At 44.3% G+C, this 10126-nt stretch overlaps 1 long non-coding RNA gene across 1 annotated transcript; it reads right to left on the reverse strand.

Annotated features, from left to right (window-relative positions):
* Positions 1–53: 53 nt before the first annotated feature.
* LOC131136729 (uncharacterized) lies at positions 54–5514 on the reverse strand. The gene is made up of 3 exons (XR_009131793.1): positions 5070–5514; positions 512–572; positions 54–436 (listed from the first exon to the last, which is right to left on the reverse strand). It is a non-coding gene; the product is annotated as an uncharacterized LOC131136729 (long non-coding RNA).
* Between the last annotated feature and the right edge of the window lie 4612 nt (positions 5515–10126).

Genomic DNA, 10126 nt, shown 5'->3' on the forward strand with positions numbered 1-10126 from the left:
ACGACACACAAGAGTGGAGTGACCAGAACTTGCAGTACTAGACTTCATCCACTGGAGGGCGCAAAAGACTGACCATTGGACGTATGGACCCACATTACAACAAGAAGTCCACCCACTTGTAAAGTATGACTTTATTCACATTTATCAACATAAATATCTCGTTACGTGACTTATACAAACAATTACATACACTTAGTTGTTTATGGGCTTCTCAAGGAAGGCAATAGACTGTATAGTTATCACCTGAGCTGGGTGCAGACCCACCCACCAAACTATACAACCTACTACCTCACCCTGACAAAGCCCGGTTTTAACACATATTCACATGTCAGGTAACATAATACACCGCAGTATATGTTACACGAGTCGCTACGTTCCACGTGCTGTGATTGGACAGGATTTGGGGGCGAGGATGTGCGGCTGATCAAGCTGTCTCCTTGGGAAAGACAGTAGATTGTATAGTTATCTCAACAAGAGGCTACACAACCCCCACAACTATTCAATCTACTACCTCAGGCCCAAGGGCAGCATTCGTGTTGCCTCGTTATGGTGCCGACGTCAAGGTCACGCTCCTGTAAAGGTACGGAAAAACGCATTTGTCAAATGCATTTAATGAAACTAAATCATACATTTATTATCACTGTTAATAATACTAGGGAAAAGTTTTTTTTTGCTTCCTGGAAGGGTTAAAAATCATGACTCATTAGTGCTAAGAACTCGTTTATCACTCCTTCTTCCTCTGTAATTAGTCAAGCTTTTTCACTGCATCTGAATTATCCGTTTAATGAAAAGATACCAAAACGATATAAAAAGAAGGAGCGCACATCGAAAATATAAAAAGCTAAATAAGCTACACACCCACAATGGCTTCCTGATAGTCTGGCATGTGATCGCAAGAGAAAGAAACAAAAAAAAAAAAAAAAAAACAAGTCATCACTGTGCCAGGAATTCATTTCCGTTTTAGCCAAAAACTGAGCTTATTCCAGGAGAGGCTATCCCTGTGTAGGCGGGCTGCTGCTTAGATAAAGTACACACACACACACACACACACGTCTGCAAACATGGCTGCCACCAGCTGCCTCGGATCGAACACAAGGCTGGGATCCTGCCCCCCAAAACAAAAAACAAGGAAACACAAAATGGCGACTTGAGCGCCGGCCATTTTAGGTATTCATTAAAACATTGTTGTCAAATATTTCTTGCCGTTGTGTTTTGTGTCACGGAGACTCGATCCGGCGCCAAAACGGTCACACAAAGCCAACGTACTCAGGCGACACCGTCACAGCCATTAAGCGTCCGCCGAATAAAGCTCGGGCGCCTCACCTGGCACAAACTGGGCGACTAACGAGTGTCCGAGTCGGGCTTAATGGTCAGAAACATCTGGTAGCTCCGTGACACATAAAACGCCATATATTGTACCGTAGCCAAACTCCAGAGACTCGGTCCAGACTCGGTCCAGACTCGGTCCAGACTAGCCCATGATTAACATGCACAGACTCTTTCAGTCTGTTTGGAGGACCAGACAGGCAGAGGGTGCGCTGGCATGGCGCCCGTCCCTGCCACCGTGCCAGTGGCGTATCCACACTCACTCTACGACACGGGTCTCAAACTCAATTTACTTGGGGGCCACTGGAGCTAGGGTCTGGGCAAGACTGGGCCACATCAAAAAAAAAAAAAACCCAAAAAAACGCATTTATTAAAAACAGAAAAATATACAAACTTTTTCAGTGCTTTGGTACAATTTGCTGTGGCGCCAATAAGGTGCCTAGTGGCGTGCAGTGGCTCAAACTGGCTCCTGGTGTCCCGTAACGGCGGTAAAAATTGAATTTGGCGGCAAGAAAATTTCAAAATCTTTCAAATCTTCGTCGCGCCACTTGCATCAAACAATCGACGCAAAATGTGGAACCAAATGTCGCCAACGATCCGCCTATTGGAATCCACTGGAATGTAATGGAGCGAGCCATGTTGCGCCAATGATGCTAGGAGTCCACTGGGCCGGCGCCAGTTGGTGCCAGTTGGTGCCAGTTGGTGCCAGTTGGTGCCAATGCAATTTGCTGTGGCGCCTAGTGGCACCAATAAGGTGCCTAGTGGCTCAAACTGCCTCCCAAGTGGCTCCTGGTGGCCTGTAACGGCGGTAAAAATTGAATTTGGCTGCAAGAAAATTTCAAAATCTTAATCGCGCCACTTGCATCAAACAATCGACGCAAAGTGTCCACCAAGTGGAACCAAATGTCACCAACAATCCGCCTATTGGAATCCACTGGAATGTAATGGAGCGAGCCATGTTGCGCCAATGATGCTAGGAGTCCACTTGGCCGGCGCTAGTTGGTGCCAGTTGGTGCCAATTGGTGCTTTGCTATAAGGTGCCTAGTGGCTCAAACTGCCCCCCCAACTGGCTCCTGCTGTCCCGTAATGGCGGTAAAAATTTAATTTGGCGACAAGAAAATTTAAAAATATTTTAAATCTTCATCGCGCCACTTGCATCAAACAGTCGACGCCAAGTGGAACCAAATGTCACCAACAATCCGCCTATTGGAATCCACTGGAATGTAATGGAGCGAGCCATGTTGCGCCAATGATGCTAGGAGTCCACTTGGCCGGCGCCAGTTGGTGCCAGTTGGTGCCAGTAGGTGCCAGTTAGTGCCAATGCAATTTGCTGTGGCGCCTCGTGTCACCAATAAGGTGCCTAGTGGCTCAAACTGCCTCCCAACTGGCTCCTGGTGGCCCGTAACAGCGGTAAAATTTGAATTTGGCGGCAAGAAAATTTCACAAATTTCACAAAATGGAACCAAATGTCGCCAACAATCCGCCTATTGGAATCCACTGGAATGTAATGGAGTGAGCCAAGTTGCGCCAATGATGCTAGCAGTCCACTGAGCTGTTGCCAGTTTGCGCCAAAGATTATGCGATTGGCGCGTCGTCGAATTAACGGCAACATGGCAACATGCCGAGCGAACATTAATTCGGCGCCACAGCGAGCCACTACACGCCAATCACATAATCGCTGTCGCTGCAATACCGTCCTTTCATACTTGATTATGTTTTTGTTTATGTGAGCTTGACAGGTTAAAGTTTTGTGTAATAATTATGATTTTATATATTTTCTATATATTTATTTTATGATATCCTCATAAAATGTGCCGTTACCATGGTTTCAGTGTTTCTGCCGGCACGGCTTCCTGTCCCGATGGCATGTTCCTACACGCCCGTATGTTTTCTGCTGTGAGCACTCGTGCGCGTACACTATTTACAGCAATGTACTGCATGATTATCGCCGCACAGCTGCAGCTTCCTGCGTCGGGCCGAAAAACTTCCTGTCGCTTTTGCTGCACACAGTGACACGCCAGCCGAGATATCAACCAATCGGCTTCAAAGCAGGAAGTTAGCCTGACTGCCTCGAGGAGAAACATAATAAGGAAACGCTCTTAAGTTCATGTAAGGATACGAGAGGGGGGGCGGGGATGGAGCGCTAGCACTCCCATTTCTTTTTCTATCTCATGTCTCTCTTTTTCTTCAGCTTCTCACTCAGCTTTTTTCCATATTTCTATATCTCCATATACAGTATACATATATACACTGTTATTTTATATCTCATTGGTTTTGTTAAGACTTTACTGTGTCAGCTACTGTATGTTTAACCAGTCTTTGTGTATAGCCAGTGAATGCATCAATGACCCCCCCTGTGTTTAAGACAAACATGACACCCACCTTTGCCCACCTTCCCAAAAAAACAGTCACTCCTCGAGACCGCACAAAACCCTGACGCATATTCGGTTTAAAGCAGGGGTCTCAAACTCAATTTACTTGGGGGCCACTGGAGCTCCAGTCTGGGTGAGACTGGGCCGCATCAGGTTTTCCAAAAAAAAAACAAAAAACGCATTTATTAAAAACAAAAAAATAAAAAAAAACGTCCAATTTTCTACAATAAAAGCTCTGATAAAACATTCCACTGTTCTCAAATATCTTACTTTTTATTTTTCTACACAAAATAAGATGAAAAATAAATAAACAAATAAGAATAAAGAAAATTAATCAATCAGTAATGAATAAATAAATATAATAATAATAATAATAAAACGGCAAATAATAAAAACTTAATAAACCACATATAGTTGGTGGGTAGACAAATTATTTTTTTTCAGATTAAAACTAACAAAGCATTATTAGAGCCCTGTAGACATGACAAAACACGACTATAGTCACATTTATACTCTTTTTTATTTACAACATATTGCGCAACTGCACAGTCTTGAGACACATGCTAACTCGCAAACTAGAGACCTCGCGACCTAAACGGTAGCCTTCAAGTTATTTCCTTTCAACTTAAATAGTCAAAAACTTACCACTTCCACACGAATAGGGAGGATAACTATTAACAGTTATTTAACCTTTAACATGAACATTAATCAAACGTAATAATTTTTTTTCTGGGTACATGATACCATACAGCATCCATATCAAACTTAAACTTTCATATCAAGGCGGGGGCCTCAAAATTGTGTCCTGCGGGCCACATTTGGCCCGTGGGCCACGTGTTTGAGACCCCTCAAAAGAAAGGCCCGATTGCCGAGTCAAAGACTAAAGTGCAAACAGTGAAGCGAATGAGAAACTTTGCGTTACTTATCACGGCCGCACGAAGTGATAAGAGACCCTCCGAACGCCCGACTTGCCCTACTTTAGCGGTCTTTCCACATACGACAACCCGGAATGACCTGAACATGACAGGAACTCCGTGTTTTAGCCATGCCTTTGAAGTTACTGTACTGTACTTGAGTCGACGTATACACGGTGTCACCTGTTCATAACAGATAAGCCCCAGAAAGGTTATCCAACACCTGGTCGGAGCCCCCAAAAAAGCGAGAAGATGTCCACTAGTCAGTGAGTCTCTCTGACGGCGAGAAAAGTTTCTCTGACTATACCCATGGAGTCAAAATGGCGGCGTGCGGCGTGGCAGCTCACGATGCCAGACGTGTTTATCGTACGGAGATTGTAATGAAGCACAGAAGAAGAAGAAGAAGAAGAAGAAGAAGACACAGCAAGAGGTGTTTCAGAATAAAAAGGAAAAATACCTGCATCCTGTATCTGAGCGGCGACTTGGGCCCGAGGACTGGAAGAGAAGAAGGCCCGTGATGGCGGGAAGAAGGAAAAAGAGAGTAGAGCACACCCTCTCAGAGCGACACCCCTTTTTTTTTTTTTTTCCCACAATCCCCTCCTCTTGGCGCGAGTGCGTCTGTTCATGCATTTTACGTGTGCTCTCTCGTTATAGCCTTACAAACACAAATCCGAAACATTGTGCACATTGTGTGCAACGAACGGATGAGCTCGGAACGCCACATGGAAAAAAGAAGTCAAAATAACAACGGACACTTCCAAACATCCACATTATCAACTCGCCAGCCTTTTGGATCGCCCTCTGCTCTGGCCTGTGCTGTGTTTGCCTCCGTGAGCCTGCCCACTTTGGCACCGCTGCCAAGAGGCAAGGCGAGCAAACGGAGGGCGGAGAGACACAGAAAAAAGGAAGGGAGGGACATAGTGTTGTGAGAGAGAAGGATTCCGAGAAGGTGGGAAAAGTCAAAGGAATTGTCACATGAATTGATGTGAGCGGATACAGCGGGACGGCAGCTGCCGGCATTTGTATGTTAATCATCCGAGACACACCTCGCCTTGTTCTGCCTGTGGAACAACGCTATCCGCAGCCAGATGGCGAGGGAGAAACGGGGTCTGGTGCCACATTGTTCACCTTCGACATCATATTCGCCGTGACCAACAGGCCGGCGATGCCCATGATGCCTTTTGTTTTTGTGTGTGACATGTTGCGCCAATGATGCTAGGAGTCCACTGGGCCAGCGCCAGTTGGTGCCAGTTGGTGCCAGTTGGTGCCAGTTGGTGCCAGTTGGTGCCAATGCAATTTACTGTGGCGCCTAGTGGCACCAATAAGGTGCCTAGTGGCTCAAACTGCCTCCCAAGTGGCTCCTGGTGGCCTGTAACAGCGGTAAAAATTTAATTTGGCGGCAAGAAAATTTCAAAATCTTCATCGCGCCACTTGCATCAAACAATCGACGCAAAGTGTCCACCAAGTGGAACCAAATGTCGCCAACAATCCGCCTATTGGAATCCACTGGAATGTAATGGAGCGAGCCAAGTTGCGCCAATGATGCTCGGAGTCCACTGGGCCAGCGCCAGTTGGTGCCAGTTGGTGCCAATGCAATTTGCTGTGGCGCCTAGTGGCACCAATAAGGTGCCTAGTGGCTCCTTCTCGGAATCCTTCTCTCTCACAACATGATGCCTTTTGTTTTTGTGTGTGACAGACTTTTACTCATCTGTAAGACCCATTCATCACTGTGCTAAAATTAATATATCTGCAATATGTCAGCTCCTGTATATGCTCCTGTGTTAAATATTATGTGTATACTTTGGATATCTTGTATATATCTTGTATATATTGTGTATATATCTTGTATATACAGTAAACCTCGGATATATCGGATTCAATTGTTCCCACTGGTTTTGTCCGATATAAGCGAAATCCGTTATATGGGTATACCGAAAAATGTCCGTTTTACGCATATATGGGATTTATATCCGGTATATGCGTAAATGGGATTTTATCCGTTATAAAAAGGCACTTCCTTGACTATGTTTCCAATGTACCTGGACGCGCAGGCAACGCTGCAAACGCTGCAAATGACGTCGTATAGCGGCCTGTCACGATTCGGCGAATCGGAGCGCCACGATGCGGCAAATCCGATATATGCGAGGGAAATTTCATGGAAATGCATTGGAACGGGACTGGAGATTTTGTCCGAAATAGGCGAAATCCGTTATAAAAATTCCGATATATGCAATGAATTTTTATTGGAAATGCATTACAGAAAAATCGGTTCTTTTTTATCTGTCCGTTGTGAGCGAATTTCCGATATATCCGAGTCCGATATATCCGAGGTTTACTGTATCTTGTATATATTTTTCTTTTTTTAATGTACTTTTTTAACTGTCACTGAAAGGAGAAGCTCTCCAAACTAATTGTACATCTTGTATAATGACAATAAAGGCCATTCCATTCCATTCCAAGGCCCAAAGTCAACATTCTTCCTTTTATCCACCCACACAACATATTACGGAATTCCGATCTATAAGCAACAAAAGTAGCCGTCGCTTCTGAATGACCTCAATCATTAACGGAAACATAAATACACACCTTATCTGCAGACCAATCAAGCTTGAACGACCAATCTGAGCTCACGTTCATTGTTTTTAAAAATTCCGAAAACAGGAAATAATAGTTTTTCCCTCTCTTTTTAACAACCGACAAACAAAAATTCACTTAAAAGACATCATACTAAAAAATACATGCAGGGTTCTCCCCGTTTTAAAGCACTCACCTAGGAGATAAGACAGAAAACCGGTCAATTTTTCTCTGCTTCAACTCCATGTGAGTCGTTTCTCAGCGATAGAACACACACACACTCGCACACACACACACACACACACACACTCAGCTGTACCGTAGTCAAAGACACACATAACAAACAATCCAGTTCTTCCATGCTCACATTCAGCCAGCAGCTCGGACAGCCCAACCTCCAACCTGACGTCACGTCTCCTTTGTTGTTTATGAATTTATTTCTCTCTTCAGCTGAACTCCCTGAACCCAAAGTACCCACCCAGCTTCTCTCCTCCCCTCCTAAACCTCCGGTCCTACAATTACCCCCCTGCCAAAGAAGGCGGGCACATACAGCACGGCTGTAACGAGGACTACTAAGTGCTGAGGCAAGCAAACTCAAGACGGGGAAGGAGGAAAGAAATGTGACTTTTCTTTTCTTCTCTTCCGGATCGCTCTGTAAAAGTTTCAGCTGCATGGCGATGGCGAGACAGCCTCTTTGGGCGCTTGGCCAACTCCTTACTCTTCCGTCTTTTTAGAAAAAAGAAAAGAAGGGAAGGACGAGTCTCTACCCAATGACAACTTTTACATCATGCAACCCCCAAAAATAAAAGCTTTGCATTTATGTAGCTCAACAGTGAACAATTATGACTTGGGTTTAATGTAAAAGACAAAAACAGTAGCTGGAGCCTATCCCAGCTGTCTTCAGGCGAGAGGCGGGGTACACCCTAAACTGGTGGGCAGCCAATCCCAGGGCACATATAGACAAACAACCATTCACACTCACATTCATACCTATGGACAATTTGGAGTCACCAATTAACCTAGCATGTTTTTTGGAATGTGGGAGGAAAAACGGAGTACCCGGAGAAAACCCACGCATGCACGGGGAGAACATGCAAACTCCACACAGAGATGGCCGAGGGTGGAATTGAACCCTGGTCTCCTAGCTGTGAGGTCTGCACGCTAACCACTCGTCCACCGTGCAGCCCCCTTTTCGAAGACATACTGTATGTGGAAATGTCTCACATAATGATTGATGGTTATGTGGATGCAAAATTCCAAATTAAGTTTTCCTTTCAGGAACTGTATCTGATAACAGATGCTATTGTTGTTCATAACCAGGTCAGACATGGACACACCCACTTTATTACCTCCGCCAAGCCGCCGTTTATCTTTGTTTCTTTGTTTCCTGTTTGTGTTCTAATAACTTGAGAAGTTCGGAATGGATTTATTGAAATTGAAATTTGCAGGAATTGTCGGAAATGGCATATGGAAGAATTTACAGTAAACCTCGGATATATCGGACTCGGATATATCGGAAATTCGCTCACAACGGTCAGATAAAAAAGAACCGATTTTTCTGTAATGCATTTCCAATAAAAATTCATTGCATATATCGGATTTTTTATAACGGATTTCGCCTATTTCGGACAAAATCTCCAGTCCCGTTCCAATGCATTTCAATTAAATTTCCCTCGCATATATCGGATGGCCGCATCGTGGCGCTCCGATTCGCCGAATCGTGACAGGCCGCTATACGACGTCATTTGCAGCGTTTGCAGCGTTGCCTGCGCGTCCAGGTACATTGGAAACATAGTCAAGGAAGTGCCTTTTTATAACGGATAAAATCCCATTTACGCATATACCGGATATAAGTCCGATATATGCGTAAAACGGACATTTTCCGGTATACGCATATAACGGATTTCGCTTATATCGGACAAAACCAGTGGGAACAATTCAATCCGATATATCCGAGGTTTACTGTATTAAATTTTGAGGGTGATCCGGAGTTTTTTTTTAAAGGATTCTTTAACATTTTTGGCATTTGTGCATATAATTCCACAAACTAGTCAGAGCACTTAAAAAAATTACAGGATGAGTTTCCAACAAATTCAACACTATGCGCCTGTCAGCCAATTTACCACTGCGCTTCGCCTGCGCCAAGAATAAACCAGGTCAAAGTTGGCAAGCTTTCAGCACACTTTTGGAACGCTGTTTTGTCACGAAATCGCCACTGCGCCAAGCTGAAAATGTGGACACCATCCCTGGCGCACCGGCAAGTCCAACTCAGCGCAGTCCAGTCTACCAAATTACCAAATTGGCTGCGCGCAGTGATGCACTGCACCAAATTACAATTTTGGTGGGCTCTGCCAGCCTGCAGATTGGTCGAACTGGAAGTTTGCTCATGAGTAGTAGCCCAAAATACTTGTCAGCGGGTGCAGTAAGAGTACCAATGTTTTGTTTTTATTTAAAAAAAAACACAGTTTATGATTTTTGTATTCATTTATTAGTTAAGCAGAAACTTGCAATGATAATAAGAGCCTTTCCTACCACCAATAGATAAGATGGAGATATAAAGTAATACCCCGCATCACTTCATACTTACTCAGTAAGAACTCAGTACTCAGTATTTAATCTGCATCAAAGAGAAAAAGTTTTGCATGTACTTTATGTACTTTATGTACTTGATAGGCTTGACAGTTGTCTGCAAGGCAATACTGACCTCTAGTGGCTAAATGGAAGGCCAACTGCTCCACAAAAGACCTTCTACAGCTTGACCTCTTGACTCTGAGCAACCCACTTTTGTCTTCGTGGTACTATCGTGTTTTTATACCTAATGCCAAGAGAATCCAATCAGATAAAAATCCCAAGACACGGCCGGCAAGCGCAAGTTTGTTTTAAAAATAGTGCCAGAAAATAGGCCAACATGTAACTACAACTGCGGTGGGACCATTAGGA

Source organism: Doryrhamphus excisus, chromosome 10 (assembly GCF_030265055.1).
Source record: "Doryrhamphus excisus isolate RoL2022-K1 chromosome 10, RoL_Dexc_1.0, whole genome shotgun sequence".
Lineage (NCBI taxonomy): Eukaryota > Metazoa > Chordata > Actinopteri > Syngnathiformes > Syngnathidae > Doryrhamphus > Doryrhamphus excisus.